The sequence below is a fragment of the Amphibalanus amphitrite genome, unplaced genomic scaffold (genome assembly GCF_019059575.1).
Source record: "Amphibalanus amphitrite isolate SeventyFive unplaced genomic scaffold, NRLGWU_Aamphi_draft 000340F_arrow, whole genome shotgun sequence".
NCBI lineage: Eukaryota > Metazoa > Arthropoda > Thecostraca > Balanomorpha > Balanidae > Amphibalanus > Amphibalanus amphitrite.
Window position 1 is genome coordinate 437,725 of NW_024881835.1, and position 21,240 is coordinate 458,964.

The window sequence follows — 21,240 nt, forward strand, 5'->3', positions numbered from 1 at the left end:
TCAAATGAATGTGTTTATGAAAGCGAGTGTAATGGCGAGTGTGCTGGTGTGTGTGTGTGTGTGTGTGTGTGTGTGTGTAGGTGTGTTTGTGTGTGTGCGCGCGCGCGCGTGTATGTGCGTACAGTTGTGTGCGTGTGTATGCGCGCACGCGCGACTGTCTGATAGGCACCGGCGCGGCGCGCAGCCCACACGGACGCAGCTCTCAATCATGAGATTATTCTGCCCAATGATTTCCACTTCTTTTGGAAGTCCTCTGGTTTGTTCTTAAGTTGAGTTGCAAGTCGCTCTTTTTGCGCTTCACTTTTTAGATAATTCAAGAAGTGAGCAACAGTTGGTTTTTCATTGTTATTTCGTGCCTTGTAAATGACGGCCTTCGCTATTATATTGATTAAAGATTGTATCTGGTCTACTGCGTTTGGGAAAAACCATGTATCTATTATAGGTCTCACATGCATTTGAAATTTTGAGAAAAGTTCAACATCGATTTGCTGCAAAAACTGTTTTGTGACATGACATTGCCAGAAAAGGTGTGTAATGGTTTCGGTTTCTTGTTTACAAAAGGTACATAAATTGCTCTCTGTTATATGTATGATATTCAGGAACGTATTAGTGGTGATTATTCTGTTAATTATTCGGTAGTGCAGATATAATAAGTATGGAGAACTTGTCGCTTTTTTTAGGTGCACTAAGCTACCTTTTTCGTGAAAGTTTATGTCTGAACGCCATTTCCGTTGTACATTGTTAAATGCATCGTTGGAATTCTTCCGTATTTCATTAACGAATAGGGTGTAACAGTGTCTATTAAACTTTGGTTTCCCAAAAAATAATTGCAATTTGTACGGAATATTTGGTCTTTCAAAAAATACTTTCTTTGCTTTTCTGACTTCTTCTGGCAGGCTTCGTATTAATGATTCGTAGCACAGGAATGTCATTGAAATTCTGTAGTGCAGTTTTATTTCTTCTCGAGTCATAATATTTCCAGTTTTTGGGTTGAACAGATCTCCGATAAATCGTAGACCACGCTGGTCCCATTTTCTAACGATTGATTTCTTAAATTTTGTGTAATCGGAATACCACAAAGGTTCACTGAAGATTTGACTGGTTTCTATTTGGGCAATTTTATGAAATCGAATGACCGCTTCAACGACTTCTTTCCAGAAAACATTCTGTACTTCAGTTCTAATTTCATTTAGTCTTGTTACATTACATGTTAAAAGTAATTCGGGGTTTAAAAGTTGCGTATCACTTGAGGCAAGGCAACTGTTTGAAAACTTCGCGATGCGTTTTAGCCAAGATATCTTGAGACTATCTATAAAAGACTTTAAATCTATCATCTTAAGTCCGTCGAATTCAAGAGTTTGAATTATTTTCGTTCTTTTAATGCGGTCAGGTTTATTGTCCCAAAGAAAATTAAACAACAATTGCTCAATCTTCTTGACATACTTTTGTGATGGATTTGGGAGCGCTAAGAACAAGTGCACTAGCTTGGATACAAGTATCGATTTTATTACTGTGATTTTTCCCAACAAAGTGATGTTTCGTCGTTTCCATTGCACGATATCATAACGCAGGTTTGCTAACTTTCTCTCTACATTATCGTCAGTTATAGTGTCTATATTGTTTTTGAAATATATTCCTAAAACTTTAAGTTCTTGGACCCATTTTAACTTATGCATAATACTTGTATTTATGTTAATCGGAGGTTGCTGACATCCCAAATTTAAACAAGAAGTTTTTTCCCAGTTAATTCGGAGTCCGGATTGCTTAGAAAATTGTGAGATTTCATTAATGGCCCCGTTTAACGAACGTTCTGTATTCTCAAGAAAGAGTATTGTGTCATCAGCATATTGGCTGATTCTTACTTCTGTGTTTCTGTTCAAACGAATGCCTGTTAACATTCTAGAGTTGTTTATCTGTCTTTCTAATATCAGCACCGCCAAGTTAAAAAGATGACCGGACACTGGATCTCCCTGTCGTATCCCTCTATTCAGGTATATTTTGTCTCCTAAATACCCATTAATGATTATCCTAGCAAAATTTTGTTTATTAAAGTACATTGTATTTAGAAGTCTTAAGAAATTATTGCCAAAATTTAACTCCTTTAATACTGTTCTCATATATGGCCATGATACCGTTTCGAAAGCCGCTTCAAAATCCGCAGCCATGATGATCCCCGCTTTGCTTTTTTCATTTACATGTGATATAACGTCATATAATAGTCGCGTGTTTTCGCCAATATACCTACCCTTTATATATGCCGATTGCGACGGGCCGATGATACGGTCAATTATTTTCTTAAACCTGATTGAGATTGCCGTTGAAATAATCTTATAATCTACGTTGAGCAGTGAAATGGGGCGCCATCCTTTAACAGAGTGTGTTGGTTTTCCGGCTTTAGGGATAAGTGTTATAATACCTTCTCGATGCGTTGCTAATAATTGCCCTCGATTTAAGTTTGACTTGAAAGCTCTATGTAGGAAAATACCTAACTGATTCCAGAAACAGCGAAAGAAATCAACGGTGAATCCATTACTTCCCGGGGATTTTCCTTTTTTCATTGAGTCCAGAGCAGATTTTAGTTCCCGTATGGTTATGTCTGTATCTAATTCATTCTTTTCGTTCTCTGTGAGAGATTGGTTGATGTTTTCTCGAATGAACTCTTCGTTCAAAGTTGTATTATGCTCTGAATATTTATCTTGCAGGACATTCGTAAATATGGAGAGTATATCCTTTGCTGTTGTTATTGTTTGTTCATTGTGTTTAATGTACTGTATAGACTTCTTAATTATATTTCGTTTTTCAAGTGACAAAAAATATTTTGTGTTCTTTTCTCCTTCTTCGTGCCATTGTGTCCTTGATCTAATGATAAGCCCTTCAACGTAAGGTTTTCGGTAGATTTCTAACTCTTCTTGAGCTTTATTTAATAAACGTGCATTTTCTTCGCATTTATTTTGGTTGAAATTTGTGTGTGCTATTTCTATTTTGTTATTTAAATCTATTTCTATTAATCGTCTTTCCTTTGCTTTTCTTTTGCAGTATCTTACTGTTTCTCCTCTTAACGACATAATAAGAGTCTCATAGAAGAGACCGTCCTCTATTGTAAATTCAACTGAATTGAAGTTATTTTCATTTTGTAGGTATTTTGCATTATATACTGGGATAGCATATTGACTTACTACATTTATTATTGTTGATTGTATTATGTTTATGTACTCATCCTCTTTTAATACTGATTCGTTGAATTTCCACAATCCTGGGCCTTTATTTATTTCCGCAATGTGTATGTTCATTTCTACTATACAATGATCGGTTTTATAACCGGTGTTAATCAAGACGTGTTGTACTAACGGCACCAGCGTCTCATCTACGAAAATCATATCCAATCTCCCACATCTCAATGGATTCTTTTTTGTCCATGTATACTGTAGGTCATTTGGATATAATTTTCGCCATATATCATGAAGTGTGTTTTCATTCACAAAGCTACTGAAAACTCTTTTGGCATTTATATTGTGTTCGCGTGCGTAATGTAACGTGTCTTTATTGAAATTCATTACAAAATTGAACTTCTTAAAATTGTCTGGCAAAATTGTCTGGCTACCAACTTCTTAACTGGATCGTTTAGTAGCTTTTGATTGGGCACTGCCCACGTTGTCTGTCTAGCTTTTCGTGTCATAAACACTGTCTATGACACGAGAAGAGGCTGCTGACATCGTTTGTCGCGGTTGGATAATACCAATCCACGTCCCAGTGGCTACTCGATCGCACTTTCCCTGGCTCACCTCTCCCACCAGGCGAGACTTTGCCCGGCACAGCCGTCGCCTCAGTGCCTCGGGCGGTGACCCGTTGAAAGGGGCTCACAATTCGTATGGTGCCGTGGCTCTCAAACCAATACAGAATAGTGAAACGCAAAGGCTCACTTTCCATATAAGGCGAACGGCTGATTCTGGCGCCGGGGCTTCATTCATGCTAAGGCGCCCAATCACAGCGCCGCATTTCAGTTAGTGTCGGGCGCAAAAGCTACTATGCTCCGCCCCTCCATCACGTGACCCTGCCCTCACGTGGCCTCAGTCACGTGGTGTTTCCACTTCTTGGCGCATGGCGGCGCTAGTCTCGCAGGGGCGGTGGTAGCTTGCTCCCCCGCCGTCCGGGGGTGATGGGTAGCAACTGCTGGTGACTGTACAGTCTGTCTTAAAAGTACCGCGCAAAGTGACGGTGGATCCATCGAGCCTGACTGAGAAAGGGCCTGCTAAATTTGGGTCACCGAAGCAGTTGACATCCTCGTCCATTCCCTAGGTCAATCGGTCGGTGACTTTCAAATTAAAGCAGACCCTTTCTCTGTCAGACTTGATGGATCCACCGTCACTTTGCGCGGTACTTTTAAGACAGACTGTACAGTCTGTCTTAAAAGTACCGCGCAAAGTGACGGTGGATCCATCGAGCCTGAGTGAGCAAGGGCCTGCTAAATTTGGGTCACCGAAGCAATTGGCATCCTTGTCCATTCCCTAGGTCAATTAGTCGGTGACTTTTAAATTAAAACAGGCCCTTTCTCGGTCAGGCTTGATGGATCCACCGTCACTTTGCGCGGTACTTTTAAGACAGACTGTACAGTCTGTCTTAAAAGTACCGCGCAAAGTGACGGTGGATCCATCAAGCCTGACCGATGAAGGACTGCCAAATTTGAGTCACCGAAGCAATGGACATTCTCGTCCATTCCCCAGCTCCATTGGTTCGGTGACTTTCAAATTATAGCAGGCCCTTCCTCGGTCAGGCTTGATGGATCCACCGTCACTTTGCGCGGTACTTTTAAGACAGACTGTACGCCATGCGGCTGGGTGTTGGCAGGAAGCACCGCGTACCAACCCCTACGGACCGCGACTGACCGGTCTCGGGTCAGGTAGCGCCTCAGGCAACGGCCAGCCGAGGCGGAGCTTAGCTCCAACGTCACACTATGGCTCCGCCCCTTGTGGAGTAGCCTCTGCTCACCGAGAGAGTTTCAGGAGCAAAATTTAACATTACGAGTGAACGGGAAGTGCCCTAAATATTGATCGGACATTGAAAAACCTTTGTAATAAAAATTAGGCCGGGGTCTGAAACGTCCATTGCCGAAGTTTCGTTCTTGAGAGGCAACGCATTCAAAAGTTATTGCGAAAAAGTCGCGTCCCACGCGGTTTGACGTCCACAGTAGTTAAAGGTAGTGTGCCACCTTTGAAAGATTTCCCATTTTATTTTTCCTAGGATAAGAAGCTTCTGTTTTTACCTAATATCGCAAAAAAAAATCAAAAATGGGCCTGGAATAGTGTCTTTTTCGCCTAAAAGTTTATCGGTTTTTAGATATGTATAACAACTGTAGTGGGCTCACCTGCAAACAGGCGTCGGGCAACAATCGCGAATGCGGCGCACTTGTGACAATAAGCAAAGGTCATTATAGTGTTACGACCATACGACGTACGGGAATGAGTTATCAGCTGTCTAATCGTAGACAACACAATGTCGAGCCTTAATTAAACTGTAAGCCCGTATTGGTATTGTTTCTTTTATTTGGCTGTCGAACATTATTTATGGTTCGAAATATGATTTTATGTAAAATAATTGATATGATAAAGCCGTCTTATAAGTTATGACCCCATTTCACCACACTCAAGTGGCAGAAATGACAAGATCAGCTGACGCATTTTTCTTGGCCGAAGTCAGAGCGCGCAGCCCGACGCACCACCACCGCACCACAAAGTATGAGCAGAAGCCGCGCCCAAAGCCAGGGCCCCGGTAACGTGAGGTAGCCGAGTCGGCGGCCCCGGGCTATCACATGACACCGGGAGGACGCGCGGCTCCGGCTTGGGTCAGCGCACGCTGCCCTGACTCGGCTACCTCACGTTACCGGGGCCCTGGCTTTGGGCGTGGTCTACCGCACCACCTAACAGGAGTGTTCGAAACCGCAGGAGCTGATGATGAACGGGTTTATCGAAACTTGATTGGATGAGCATATCGGTAATAGCGATTTCAGTGTGTGCATTTATTGTTCATAGTGGTGTGAAATGTGGTTGGGGTACGACCGACAACCCGTCGGGGCGAATTTCGCACTGGGGTACTCAAAATTTGAAGAATTTAAGACGTTTCCATGAGTTTTGAAGGTATGGATAAGTTCTAAAAATCCGGTTCTCCTTATCTGGGCCATTAACTCCATACGGTCCAAGAAAGCTGGCACACTACCTTTAAGCGAATTAGCCCACCCTGGTTGAATAAATAAGGCGATTTCGCCACAAGGTCGCGGAAAACCGACCGAAAACGGCCGCGCTCAACTTAACCCGCGTCCCGTAGGGGGGGCCGAAACGGCCCCCCTGTCCTTTTCGGTCGATATCTCCTAAACGGCTGGAGATATCGCCCCCAAACTTTCAGGACCCCTCCGGGCATCGATTTTACACATTGTGACCAAAAAATTTTCCAGAGGCTATGATAGGTTGGCCACAAATGACGTCAGAATGACGTCATGTTCTGTCATTTTTGACCGAAAAAAGACCTTCGCGAGAAGACCTGTCAGGCCTACAGCTTTGAAGATACAGAAAAATGATCAAGACACAAAAGGTGTAGAATTGACAGAGCTACAAAACTACGATCTCGGATTTTTGAAATTTTTGAGTTTTGACCCCCAAAAATCAAAAATGCATTTTTTTGGATATATAAGCCGAAAAATCCAAAAAGTTCTTTGATTTTTCGAAAAAACCGGAATATATGTGATAGTACCTACCGTCTTCTATCTACATACCAAATTTCAGATCGATACCTCGTTTTTTGGCCAAGTTATAGCGAAAAACTGTTCAAAAATGATGACGTCAAATTTTCAAACTCAATTTTTGGCAATTCTAGACATCGTAGAGCAAAACAAAGACCACCATTGGACTCCCCGTGACGAGCTGCATCGAATCGATACCCATTTTATGCAAAATTATCAACTTTGAAATTTGACCTAATTTGACCTGACCTTGACCTGACCTTCACCAAAACGTGACCTAGGCTGGCCCCAAAGGCTACCTAACCCACATAATCGCATTTGTCATGTAAAATGGACCATAAAACATGTATCACACGACACTTTCATAATGTGACCCCCGGTGACCTGACCTCGCTGTGACCTGACCTGGCATCAGTGACCTCAGATAGCAAAGTATGTGTTTGACGAACAATGTACCATCGATGGTTTTCAATAAATTACCAATTTACTCGATTTCACAACACATTTCTTGAAATGCCTGTGAACGGTGAAAATCTGACCTTTGACCTGACCTGTGACGTCATCGGTTTGACCTAGGTTTTGAACGCCGTTTGAATTTTGAAAATCGGCCGGTAACTTTCCGAGATCTTAGGGGGGGGGCCGAAACGGCCCCCCCCCCCCCTACGGGTGGTAGGGTCCGCCGGTAGCCCTACGGGGCGCGGGTTAATTTGGGCATGCAGACTCTTAAAAACTCGCATTGGGCGGGTAGGGTTTCCAAGGTATTGGCTCCAAAACACCGTATTCGGCTCCCGAATACGTCCAAGTGACCCGCCTCGTTCCTAGTTAAGCTCTAATTAGATCAAGTGACTCATAAGGAGCGAAAAAGCGACAAAAAACATGAATTTCCCTATGGCGGCGGGCTGCCGGGTTGCCAGACGGCGCACCGGCTATTTCCACTTTTGACACACCATGTCTTTTATCACGATTATGTAGCTACATAATTGTGCGAGTTGCAAACTTTACTTAACCCTCGCCCGTACCCTCGGTTTTTCGCGAATAACTCGCGTAAAAAGCGGCTGATCGCGACGAAACTTTCAGGACCCTCGAGTTAATCAATTTCACACTTACCCTAAAAGAATCATGACCCTGACTCAAATGACCTTTGACCTGTGACCTATTTCTCGAGACAATGTTTGGCCGGAATCGCGATTCGGCGCATGTTGGCTCGCATTAGCCGCGCGTTTGCAGTCTTTTCGTGGTTTCCAGCGTTCAAACATGTGATATGATGTTGCTCCTATGAATAAGGATGGGTGTCAAGGTCACCTGAAGGTCAGGCCAGGTCATTGACCTTTGATGACCTCGGTTCACTTCTTCGGATTTCACATGTTTTAGGCTAGTTTTTGGAGCTGAATTCAAATTTAGCAACCATTTGAATGTTTACGAAGCAATTTTGGTGCCTTCGTAGCATGTTACGAAGTTGTCAGAGGCGGTTGACACCTACTTCGAATACCAGGTAGGACCCCTAATGGTTGACATGACCTGACCTGACCCGACCCGGCCTAAATGCATGAAGACATCATCTGTGATCGAAACTAGCATGGTATTCGTGATCATCACCCCGATAAAAGCCATAGCGGCCACAGTTTACGACGTTCTAACAGGTCCCGATTTTCCCGACTTTTGGGTCATTGACCTAACCTGGAAGGTCAAACAATGACCTAGGACCTTAAACTTGGGTAGCATCGGCTTCCTCTCGTCACGGGCAGCACGCTCGTTTTTTCTGCGAAGCTCTATCTTGATCAGAGGCCAAACGGCAAGGGGGTCCAGCGGAACCCCCCCCCCCCCCTTAAGCGTTTGCGGCTGGCAAACAGCCAATACGGGCGAGGGTTAACAGAATGGCAGAATCGGGAAAATAAAACCTAAAAATACAAATAACCTTATCTTCTCCACCCAAAAAAAGGTTAGAAACAAAATCGGCCCGCTCTTTGCTTGGATGCTACCCTCGCCGTGGTGGAGGAGGGGGAGGGGAGCGGGGGCGTTTTTACGCCCTCCCATGTTTTCGCAAATATCTTTTTTTTTAAATAGCGGCGCTTAGCGCGGTCTTTTTTGACACACGCTAACATACATCTTTCCTGAATCCTGCACTTCTTTGCACGAGTTGTAAATATTTCATGACCTCAGACAAGCTGACCTTTGACCTATCCTAAGAAAATGACAAAAGTATTTTATTATTTTTTACGCTCTTCCGAAGGCCGCTTATCGCGTGTCGCTCCGTGGCCCAGGAGCCAAAGTAGACGGGGGGTGCGGAGACTCCTCCCCCGAACGACACGGAAAACTAGGACCACCAGCACGGCACGGGCTAAGGAAGGTCTTTCGGTAATTAATTGGTCAATATTTTTACGTTATTTTTGTTCTTTTCATTCAAACTTTTTCAAAAGAAACGTCACGCAAGGACACGTTGGATGAGTATCTACTCACCTCTTATATATTTCATATCAGGCCCATCTATATATCCCGCGCCGGGCCGGGGGGGGGGGGGGTTTGAACACCCCCATGCGGTTTTTGGCACACCTGTTCGTGCATCTTTTCCGCACATGATGTGAACATTTCAGACTCAGGTCGCCCAAGGTCAGGTCACCAGGTCAAGTCAAGTGCCCTCACCTCAGGAAAAATTAGAATGCTCGTCATAGCTACACCGACTAAACGATTGCCTTCAGCCTTGAAACCATTAGCGATTGATAAAAGTAGCAGTATCTGTAAAATTTATATCTCGGAATTTTCATATCGGTGACCTAAGGTCAGGTCAATTTTGCGGCCTCTCCATTAGGTACAAGTCAATGGGAGAAAATTGAAAAGCGTCTGTTTTGCACGAACGCCATTAGACATTCTCTGATTCTCAAACATCGAGATGCAGGTAAAATTGACACTGAACCGGAAAATGGCAACTGTGACCCCTCCTTATGTCCCCGAGGTCATCTCAGGTCACGAACAGAATCTAGCAGTTGTTCGCTAATAACTTCTGATAGAGGCATGCTAGAGTGATGAAAACGCCTTGGATGTGTTCGGCTCGACGTTGCGGATCAACTGATATGCAACATTAACTTTTCCGGTCAGGCCATGACCTTGACCCGAGGTCAAATTTTCAAGTTGACCTTTCAATGTCAAATTATAATTCATTCGACGCCTCTCGACGAGAGGAACACGATGCTGGCAAAAGTAATGTCATGGCTCTTTTGAGTCAAAAGCTATTGCCGAAAAAAAAAAACATTTTTCGTAAAGACGGCTATTTTTTAGTTTTTCTCCTCTGGAGGCTAAACCGTTGACCTGAGGTCAAATCTGAGGACATGTTGGCGAACATTTTACCTTTGTGACCTCTGGTGACCTAACCTTTGACCTGACCCAAAAAATGATAGAAGTGTTTTCGTCCTTATTTTGGACGTTCTTTCGATTGCCGCTTACCGCGTGTCGCTACGTGACCCAGGAGCCGAGTTAGAAGGAGAGTGTTCAGACCCCCCCCCCCCCCCCCCGGCCCGGCGCGGAAGTCTTGGAGCACCGGCCCGGCGCGGAATATTTATGGCGAGTGAAAATAGGCACGCAAGGGGACGCGATCAAGTGAGGCCAATTACAAAAAAAACACACACACACACACACACATTGTGCACACACACACACACACACACACACACAATTAGATCACACCAGTTCAATGTGCATAACTGCTTTTGCGTTAGTTATTCTGTATATCTGTTACGGGCCAAGTGCGAAGGCTAGTCCGTTTGCGAACGGACTAGTCCATTCGCGAATGGACTAGGCCGTTTGCGAATGGCGGTCCGTTTGCACACGGACTAGTCCGTTTGCGAATGGCCGGCCATTCGCGAATGGCCTAGGCCGTTTGCGAACGGACGGGTTTGTGGCGTTGCACTTAGCCGCCGGAAGCATGGATCCTCGGATTGGGGTACGATTCCGAATGAATGGGGGACCGCTGGTCGATGCAGGGGCGTCGCCGACGGGGGGGGGGGGGGTCGGAGGGGTCCGGACCCGCCCCCCCCCACACACACACATTCTTGAAAATATGCCGGTTCGACGCCCCCCCCCCCTCCCCCACACACTTTTGGCCACGAAAATCGATCAAGAATAAAATAAAATATTTTAAAAACGATTTTGGTGCATTCTCAAAATAAAATTGTCTAAATCCGAGGAGTATTCAGAAACGAATTATTCGACACCAGTAATATGTATATGATCGGTAGCTTTCGGGGGCTGCTGCCTCCTTCATCAGCCTGCTTTTTAAATGCATTAGAACACAAGACAATACGTTTCAAACATGTCTACCAAAAAGTAAACCGCCACGAGGAAAAGTTGTAACGGTACGTCTCAAGCATAGATGCACAAAACAGTTTGATACATGATAACAAATAATAACACATAATTAAGTCGCCATCGTCCGTAACATCCGTAATAAAACATTCGACATTAATTGTGATCCGTGGTCGTAATGTTCGAGTCAGGGCCTCCTCTAAGGATTTTTCACTGGGTGGGCAAAATTTTCGCTACTCCCCTGCCCAAGGGTGGATCCAGCCACTGTTTTGGGGTTCAACCAATTTCATAACCTGTTACCGGGGGGGGGGGGGGCGGGGGTGAGGCGAAATAAGCAGTGCCGTTATTGGAAATAAGATGATAGTTTGCAAAGTTAACGTTTGTCGTATGTTTTATGGTTAGCAATCAGGCGCGCACACAGGATTTTTGAAAGGGGGGGGGGGGCACGACCTTCGAACTGGGCCCCCCATGCCGAAGGCCCCCCCCCCCCCAAAAAAAAATACGGCCCACGGGGCTATATTTCGGTTGGTTTGAAGCTTGAGCAATTGGTTTGTCAATGCATGGTAAAACAATTATTTCGGTACCAGCTTAATTTTCAAAACATATATATGTTTACGCTGGGCTGTTTTTTTTTTTTCTCAAATGCGACTCTGAGCCGGTACATATACCTAATCATCTAATTTATTACGTAAAACATTTCATTAATAAACATTTTTGCAGGTCCCTCAGAAATCAGCCCCGGGCAGCGACTGACTGCCGGCCGGCCGACCGGCCCCGGGTGGCTAGAAGCAGGGGCCGGTCACTGTTTGGCCCGGATGTGTAGGAGCGGGAGCAGCACTCCTTTTTCACGTATATTCGCATATTTTTTTAGGCACATCGACATGAAATGTCATTATATCTGATACGATGCGGGATCACAGACTAGAGATCCAGCTTATAACTTATATTTAATGCTTAACCGATGAATCAAATCAACAGGACTATGTACGATGCATATCGGACACGTACCCAGAATTTCGCCCAAGAGGGGGTCACCTGCTGGTCACCTGACCCCGGGCCCGCGAGTCACCCGGGCGCCCGGGGTCAGCTCAGGCAAGGATGTACCCAGGACCTTTCGATGGGAGGAGGGAGGCACGGTGGGTCCAGTCTCACTGGCAGACGGGTCTCTTTAAAACGGTCTTTGCATGAGAAAATGTGGAAAATTGGCAAGCAAAAGTATCATTTATGCCCGAGGAGTGTGCCTAATGTACACTAATGCCTAATTTACATGGTATTTTACGAGCGAGCGAAGCGAGCGAGCTCCTCAGAGTCACCGAGACACATCCTCATGACATGCCCGGGGATGATGGGGGTCCGCCTCCGGACCCAGGCCATCGGCAACATACTGCCGACCCCAGAGGAGGTTCGGCGCAGCGATGCAGTGGCGGCCCTGGTGGCCGCCTTCAGGGCCCTCCAGAGCCACTAGGCTACACCGCGGCTTCGCCGCGGCTGCGGGGACCGACAACAACAACAACAACAGCTCCTCAGAGTCACCGGTGTGTGGCGCGTTCAGAGGTGCCACTGAAAGGCCGTCAGATGCGCTGGTGTTGGGTCCTCACAGGCGCCGTTGCGGGGTCTTAGGGCTTAGAGACACTGGTGGGGCCATCATTGGCATGTGTGTGGCCCTGCAAAATGGCCTGCAAGTGGAAAGTGGCCCGTCATAGGCTGGCAAGGACACTCGGAGGCTGGTAAGAGGCCCTCAGAGTCACTGGTACGCGGCCCTCAGAGGCGTCGGTGTAGGCCCTTAAGATGCGCTAGTGGGGGTCCCTTGGAGGTGGGGCGAGGGGCCTCGCAGTTGCCATTGTGGGTGCCTTTAGAAACACTGGTGTGGACCGTGTGTCAATCACAGACGGATGTGGAGCCATAGCAGCCAATCCCTCGTTGGCCGTTACTGCTTAGGGCCCTGAGCGGCCGGCGAGGTCTCTCAGAAACCGGCATTGGGCCTTTATGAAGATAATTGTGGCTACATAGGAGCCAATAACGTCCCCCCACAAGCCCTGTGGTGTCCTTCCGAGTTGAAGTGCGGCCAGCGCTAACCCTCTGCTACCAACTGGCGCCGCAGGGCCCCTCGGTTTCGAAGGAACCTTAAACCCGAGAACGGGCACGTACCCCCTCGCTCCCTTGCTATGTCACTGAATCCAAGTGATGGGACCCTTTAGGTAATCAGGGGCGTTTCAGATGACCAGGGGTTTTCAATTGATCAGGGGCCCACCAGGTGACCATGGCCCCTCTGGTAACCAGGCGCCCCTTAAGTAACCAGGGACCCCATCAATAACCAGGGCCCCTCAGTAAACGGGGGCCACTCAGGTAAATGTAGGAGTCCCGCAGATAACCAGGGCCGACAAGGTTTCTCAGGTCCGTTTTTTGACAAGGCTCTTATTGACTCAGGTGCGAGCCCTTTGCCATCAGCAGAGGGCCCTTTCAAGCCTTTTGAGGGCCGTTTAACGTCTCTTGAGTTCCCATTGAGGCCTTCTAAATGCCCTTTGAGCAGTCGAGGGGCCTTTGAGGCCTTTTGAGGGTCTCTTGACGTCAGCTGAGGACCGTTGGACGCCAGCTGAGGATCGTTTTTGGGCCTTCTGATGGCCATTAGACGCCAATGGATGACCCTCTGACACCAACTGGGGCCCTCTGACACCAGCTAAGGGCACTTTAAGTTTGACGCTAGCTCAGGGCCCTCTGACATTAGCTGGGGGGGCCTCTGACGCTAGCTCAAGGCCCTTTGACGCTCTTTAAGGCCTTCTGAGGGCCCCTTGAGGTCTTCTAAGGGCCCCTTAAGGCTTTTTGAGGGCCGCTTGACGCCAACTGAAGACCGTTTGAGGCCTACTGATGGCCATTTGGCGCCAGCTGGGGGCCCTCTGTCACCAGCTAAGGACCCTTTAGAGCCTTCGGAGAGCCATTTGACGCAAGGGCATGGCCCTCTGACGCCAGCTCAGGGACCTTTGACACCCTTTAAGGCCTTCTGACGTCCGTTTGACGTTAGTTGAGGGCCCTTTGAGGCTATCTGAGGGCCCTTTAAGGCCATCTGAGAGTCCTTTGAGGTCATCTGAGGGCTCCTTAAGGCCATCTGAGGGCCCTTTGACACCATCTGAGGGCCCTTTGACACCATCTAAGGGCCCTTTGACACCAGATGAGGGCCCTATGACGCTAACTGAGGGCCCTTCGAGGCCATCTGAGGGCCTTTTGAAACCATCTGAGGGCCCTTTAAGGCCATTTGAGGGCCCGTTGTACACGGTCTTCGGTGGTCTAAGGATTAGTTAGAGGCCCATTTGAGGCGGCCTTCGGCCGCCTCAAATGGCCCCTTCCTTCGAGTTGGGCCCCCCAACTCGAATGGGGGGGCACGGGCCCGTGTGCCCCCCCTTGTGTGCGCCCTTGTTAGCAATGCTCGAGCGATTCGTTCCAGAGTTACATGTACAGCCCTCTGCAAACTGCGTGGTAGGTAGGTATTCTTATTCGGTATTCTTGCTATTTTGACAATGCACCAGTTTTTGTGACCTTGTGACCTGACCTCGGGTCACTGGAACCTAAAACTCCAAGGCCAAGTGACAAACAGATGCTCCAAGTCGTGTCTTAAATTTGGTAGCGCTACGTGCTATAGAACTCACGCTATCAACGAAAAACTCTGGCATTCGGTTGCCGCTAAACTGTTAGTCCAATTTTCCCCTGACCTTGTACCGGGTTTGTGACCTGGTGACCTGACCTGAAAAGACTAGAGACCTGAAATTTTCAGGACAAGTGCCAAAAGGTTGCCCCAGAGGGTATGCGAAATTTGAGCGCCGCCGTTTTTACGTTATTTGTGAAAAGCCTTAGGGGGGTGCATCAACCCCCCTCATCGGGCGAGGGCTAACTAACATAATACATTGTAGTAAAGGCTACCCGAACCGGTAATGATTCTTGCTTATTTGTTCAGCTCAGCCGTATTTAGAGATTTAGCTGGCTTTGTCCATGAATAACAATATCGGCAGGGGCGTAGCCAAGGGGGAGGGGCCACGGGGGCAATGGCCCCCTCCCTTGAGCGCAAAACGCGCCATGGGAGAGCCCCTCAAGCCCCGGGATATTTTTTCAAACACTGGATAAAACGTCTTTTACTCGGAAGAAAATTGATATCGAAGTTTCATTTCTCTGGCCTTCTGATGACCCAATGGGCCCCTGCACTCATCCGATGACCCCCGGTTTTCTGGGGCCCCTGGTCGCCTAGGGGGCCCCGGTCGCTTGAGGGCTAGTCGCCTGGGGGCCCCTGGTCGCCTGGGGGCCTGGTCGCCTGGCCCCTGCCCCCTGGTCGCCTGGAAGAACGTTTGTCACCTGCAGTGGCATAGCCAATGAGGGGGCCAAAGGGACCATGCCCCCCCCCCTGGAAGCCAGGGGTCCTTATTCTATAGGGGCCCCTGGCTGACACAGTGGGCCCTTGGCGACGCAAAGGCCCCTGCGGCAGATCCTTTGACACAGCTGAGTAGTTATACTTTGGCCAAGAGAGCCCCAATTTTAGAGCCTTGGGGCCCTATTGAAACCAGGGGGCCAGTTGGATGGGATGGGATCAACTTGGGTCCAACGGTGTGTAAACAGAATCAATGCGTTCCGACTGTTGGTCTGACCCTATATCGGTTTGAGGGAGCTCGGATCGGATCCACTGTCGATTTGAGGGGGCCCTATCGGTTTGAGAAAGCCCTCAAATGCCCTGAACGGGTCCTTAGTTTGTCTAAGAGAGCCCTCCGTCGGCATGACTGGGCCTCTGCAAGTGCAAGGAGGGCTTTTGTCGGTCTTAGTGGCCCTTAGGCGGCTTATATGACCCTCAGACGGCTTACGAGGCTCTCATGCGCTGTAGGGGCCTCTGACGGTCTGAAGAACCCTCATCCGACCTACGGGCCCTCAGACCGCCCTCAAAACCGACTGGCGACTCTATGAAGCTATTCGTGGGCCTATCTAACAGGGCCCATGGACTGCTTACCCCCTAAGTTCTAATATTTTTGTTAATAAATATTTTTTCCCTATTTATTTGGGCCCCCTCCAAAAAATATTGGATGCAACCAGATGGCTTTTTGGATTTTGAGGGGGTTATCTTGGGCCCCTGTGCGTTTGGCCCCCTCCTTGAGGAAATCCTGGCTACGCCCCTGAATATCGGGCAACCAGAAAACTTTTTTTTGGCCTTCAAACAGCATCCAGTTTGCTTAAGACCAGAAAGGTAGTACCGGACGTCCGGCCGGACCAGAATTTTTGCATTTGCTTCTGGGTGGGCAAATCGACGCCACTGGGTGGGCAATTGTGGTGACTGGGTGGGCATTTGCCCACCCAGTGGGTATGTTAGAGGAGGCCCTGGTTCGAGTTCGTGATTATTACGAACTCGATTGTTACTCGATTAATGTGTCATGACCCCGATTGTGCGAACTCGATTGTCACGACCACGGATCACGAACTCGTTTGTTACGACCACGGATCACAATTAATGTCGAATGTTTTATTACGGATGTTACGGACGATGGCGACTTAATTATGTGTTATTATTTGTTATCATGTATCAAACTGTTTTGTGCATCTATGCTTGATACGTACCGTTACAACTTTTCCTCGTGGCGGTTTACTTTTTGGTAGACATGCTTGAAACGTATTGTCTTGTGTTCTAATGCATTTAAAAAGCAGGCTGATGAAGGAGGCAGCAGCCCCCGAAAGCTACCGATCATATACATATTACTGGTGTCGAATAATTCGTTTCTGAATATTTACCATGTCCCAGTACAACAATTCCATATTTAAAATAAATCCGAGGAGTTTTCAGAATTTGGTGGGAATTACTTTGACTGACCGTCCGACCAGATCCCCTAGTCGAAAATCCGTGGCGACGCCACTGCGTCTATATGTTTAGTTTGTTCTCCGGAGCAGATCTGCGAGCTGGCGCAACTCTGGGTTAGCCCTATTAGTGGCAGGCTCCTGGCTACCCCATATTAGTGGCAGGGGGGGCTGTTTACGACCCCCCCTTGATATCTCGAGATCTAACCGGCCGATTTTCAAAATTCAAACGGCATTCGATTTGGCTCAACGAGATCTACATTTTCTAAAAAAATAAAATTAAAAAATGTCAATAGGGGGGGGGGGGGTAGAGGGGGTAAAAACGGGCAAATTGCAGATACATTTTAGACTGTTTATCACGGCCAGGTTTCTGAACCAATCTTAACGCAACTTTTGCCGATCGATAGAGAATGAACCAGGAATTCACACGGATCCTCAAAATATGCATTTTCAAAAATCATAGGCGGATACAGATCATTGAGATTGGGGGTACACAAAAAGTATAGTTAATAAGGTTTTTGTTGGTACTGTTTCTAAAAAGGGTGGCAATGGTCTTGTTATGTTACAATTTTCTTATGAGAGAACGACTAAAATTGTATTGGTCATGCATAGGCGGTGTCAGGGCACCTATGTTGGGAGGTAAAAAATAACCCCCCTTTTTGGACGCCTGGATCCGCCTATTATAGCAAAAACGTGTCAAAAGAGGATGCACAATAACTTTGTATATGTTATCACATGATACCTTTCATTCACTGTTCGTAAAACTGGTGCAGCATCGTGATCTTCGCCCAAATGACTCGCTTCACGAATAGGACCCCCCAATTCCCAGTGCTCTGGAGCCGCCCCTGGTAAAGTTATGAACTTGAAATTTTCAGGGAATGTGCCCAATTTAGTTTTAGGAAAAGTCAGAAAATTTTAGCATCGTAGCTTCAGCGGTTTCGGAGATATTCCCGAAAAACCTGAGGGGTGGATAAAAACACCCCCCCCCCCCCCTGCCACTAATAGGGTTAAGGTCTCCACACACCTGGTCCATTCGGGATGCGACTTTCCGCTGAACCCTGCACAACGCGGAAATTATAGCAACGTGTTGCCGCTGGCCAGGCTTCGGCCACCGATCTGGATCTGGGGAGGTCAAATATCCCCGTGACCTTCGAACAGCGGAGAGTCGCGTGGTGTGCGGAGACCATTAGTACCGTGCTCCGGGCTCCCCGCTGATGACCCGACCTGACCTTGGTCGAGTTTGTGGCGCTCGATTCATTCTGCTCTGGTGTGGTGTACCGGGACGGTGCGGCTTTTTTCACGCATCGCTTTCGCGCTTTTGCATGCATCATTTCACACGGGACTTTGCACATGCCAAGTTGACTTGCCAAGTTGACGTCACTTTGCTGGATATTTCGCACTTTGCCTGACTTCGCACTTGACTGGGAGCATAAACGCCCGTCCATTCGCAAACGGCCTAGGCCAACTGCAATAACGCACATGGACTAGTCCATTCGCAAACGGTCTAGTCCAAGTGCGTTATCGCACTTGGACTAGGCCATTCGCGAATGGACTAGCCTTCGCACTTGGCCCGCAACATATCTAAATCATTTAATAGAAGAAGTAAAGTCAGCCCATTACCGACTGTCACCGTCCGTGGGTTAATCACGTCACCACGCTCACCTGTGTCGGTGCGGCGGGTCGTCAGCTGCCGAGGCTCCTCCCGCTCCCAACTCAGGCCACCATCAATCTCAATGGCTCGGCGGCGGCGCCACAACTGCCGGTCTTCGCAGCCCTTCTCCCCTCTTAATTGGGTGAGTGGCGCCGGCCACCGCCGCCGCCGGCACGCTGCCGCGAGCGTCTCGGCCCGCGGGTGGTCGCAACGACAAACAGGGAGCCGCCGAACGCAGCCCCTGACCGGGTGACGGCTGGCCGAACACAGCCCTAGGCTGGCTGACGGCTGGCTGAACACAGCCCCAGACTGGGTGACGGCAGGCCGTACACACCCCAGACTGGCTGACGAATGCAGGTCCACGGAGGGTGAAGATGCCGCCTGATCGTGAATGATTATTGCTATATTATTTGCACCATCAATAACTAGGTGATCAGTAATCACCATTGTTCAGAATTGACGATACATGACCTAACACAACTACTGGAATCAGACATCAGGTGTCACTTGATCGCGCGTATATAAATATGAACTATCCTTCCCCAAAATGTATCTTATTGAAATGATATTTGTATTCAACTAGTAATCTACCCCTCACCTTTTTGTTTAAATTAGCAGTAAAAGATGCAGATACAAAACGTTATGCATTATAAATAAACGCACTATCTGGGTTCTTAGTCCAAAATCGAGCCCTTGCAACCTACCTATAGCCCTCTGAACAGCTGTTTTCGAAATAACGCCCTGACGAAGAACCAGAAATTATTTACATTGCCTTTTCCATCAATTCAAGAACAGGTAACAGGTTGAGTACATGAAACTCTCCTTACTTGCGAGAGAGTAGGGCGGCGTTGTCCACCTCCTACCCAACTCCCAGTCACCTTCAGCCCATTAGGTTAGGTCTGCATTTAGCCACTCGCACGAAACAAGACTCGAATGCCTTTACTACCATCTGTCTGGCCAAAGTAGGGACTGACCTTCATACAGTGGCGGTCGCAGGGGGGGGGCCATCAGGGCCATGGCCCCCCCAAAGGCAAATCAGGGGGGGCCATCATATCATTTGGCCCCCCCCCCCCAAACAACCGATGGGCCCCCATGGCCGTATGGGGCCCTGGCCCGTATTCGATTGTCACGAGGCTCGAGAAACCCACGCCAGCTATTAACAGCTCCCATACCAGTCTTTGAGGGTCCTACACTGACCTCTGAGGGCCCTTCAGTGGCGGTCAAGCGTCCACATTGACCGCTGAGGACCCGTATTGACCTCTGAGGGCCCTCCACTGGCCTTTGAGGGCCCCTAAACCGGCCTCAGGGGCCCAACCGGCGTCTGAGAGCCTCACACCGGCCTCTGGTGGCCTCATTTCTGTCTCTCGAGTCCCAAGACTAGCCTTTAAGTGTCTCTGAGGGCCCCGCACTGGATTCTGAAGACCCGATGTCGAGCCAGCATCGGCCTCTGGGGCCCATCTTGGCCTTTGAGGGCCCTCCGCTGGTCTCTGGGGTCCAACGCCGGCCCATGCCGGCCTTTTAGGGCCCCACACTGACCTCTTAGGGCCCATGCTGGCCTGTAAGGACCCACATTAGCCTCTAAGGGCCCCCCGCACTGGATTCTGATGACCCAATGCCGGCCGCTCAGGGCCCGCATCGGCGTCTGAGGGCCCATCTTGGCCTTTGAGGGCCCTCTGCTGGCCTCTGGGGTCCAACGCCGGCCCATGCCGGTCTTTTAGGGCCCCACACTGACCTCTGAGGGCCCATGCTGGCCTGTAAGGATACACATTAGCCTCTATGGGCCCCACACTGGATTCTGACCCGATGCCGGCCTCTAAGGGTCCGCATCGGCCTCTGAAGGCCCATCTTGGCCTTTGAGGGCCCTCTGCTGGCCTCTGGGGTCCAACGCCGGCCAATGCTAGTCTTTTAGGGTCCCATTCTGATCTTTGAGGGCCCCATGCTGGCCTGTAAGGGCCCATATTAGCTTCCGAGAGCCCCCCGCACTGGATTCTGAAGACCCGATGCCGGCCTCTAAGGGTCAGCATCGGCTTCTGCGGGCCCATCTTGGCCTTTGAGGGCCTTCTGTTGGCCTCTGGGGTCCAACGCCGGCCCAAGCTGATCTTTAGGGCCCCACACTGACCTCTGAGGGCCCGTGCTGGCCTGTAAGGACCCACCTTAGCCTCTGAGGGCCCCGCACGGGCTTCTGAAGACCTGATGCCGGCCTCTAAGGGCCCGCATCGGCCTAGTCTGAGGGCCCATCTTGGCCTTTGAGGGCCCTCTTCTGGCCTCTGGGGTCCAACGCCGGCCCATGTCGGTCTTTTAGGGCCCCACCCTAACATCTGAGGGCTCCATGCTGGCCTGTTGTAAGGACCCATATTATAGCCTCTGAGTGTCCTATTCGGTCTCTGATGGTCTCAAACTGCCCTTTGCAGGCCCTGTACTGGTCTCTGAGGGCTCTAAACTGGCCCCTAAGAGCCCAAACCAGCCTCTAAAGGTCCCACGACCCACACCGGCCTCTGATGGTCCCATTTCTGTCTCTGGGACCGAAACTGCCCTTATGTGCCTCTGAGTGCCCCGTACTGGCTTCTGAAGGCCATCGATGTCGGCTTCTGAGGACCCATACCGGTCTTTAAGTGCCTCATAGCGACACCTGAGGCCCCACACTAGCCTCTGAGGGGCCCGCAAACTGGCCTATGAGGTCTCTACACCGGCCACTGATGGCCCTATTATGTTCTCTGGGGGGCTCAAACCTTACCTTTGGGCGTCA

General features: G+C 48.7%; 1 protein-coding gene across 2 annotated transcripts in view; it reads right to left on the minus strand.

Moving 5' to 3' along the window:
• LOC122388976 overlaps nucleotides 1–18,639 on the minus strand; it is a 39,019-nt gene extending 20,380 nt beyond the window's left edge. The window contains exon 1 of one of the 2 annotated variants that reach the window (XM_043380586.1): nucleotides 18,506–18,639. The gene's annotated coding sequence lies outside the window, so the exon portion shown is untranslated. The remainder of the gene's footprint in view (nucleotides 1–18,505) is intronic. The other variant, XM_043380587.1, reaches the window with a different exon arrangement.
• Between the last annotated feature and the right edge of the window lie 2,601 nt (nucleotides 18,640–21,240).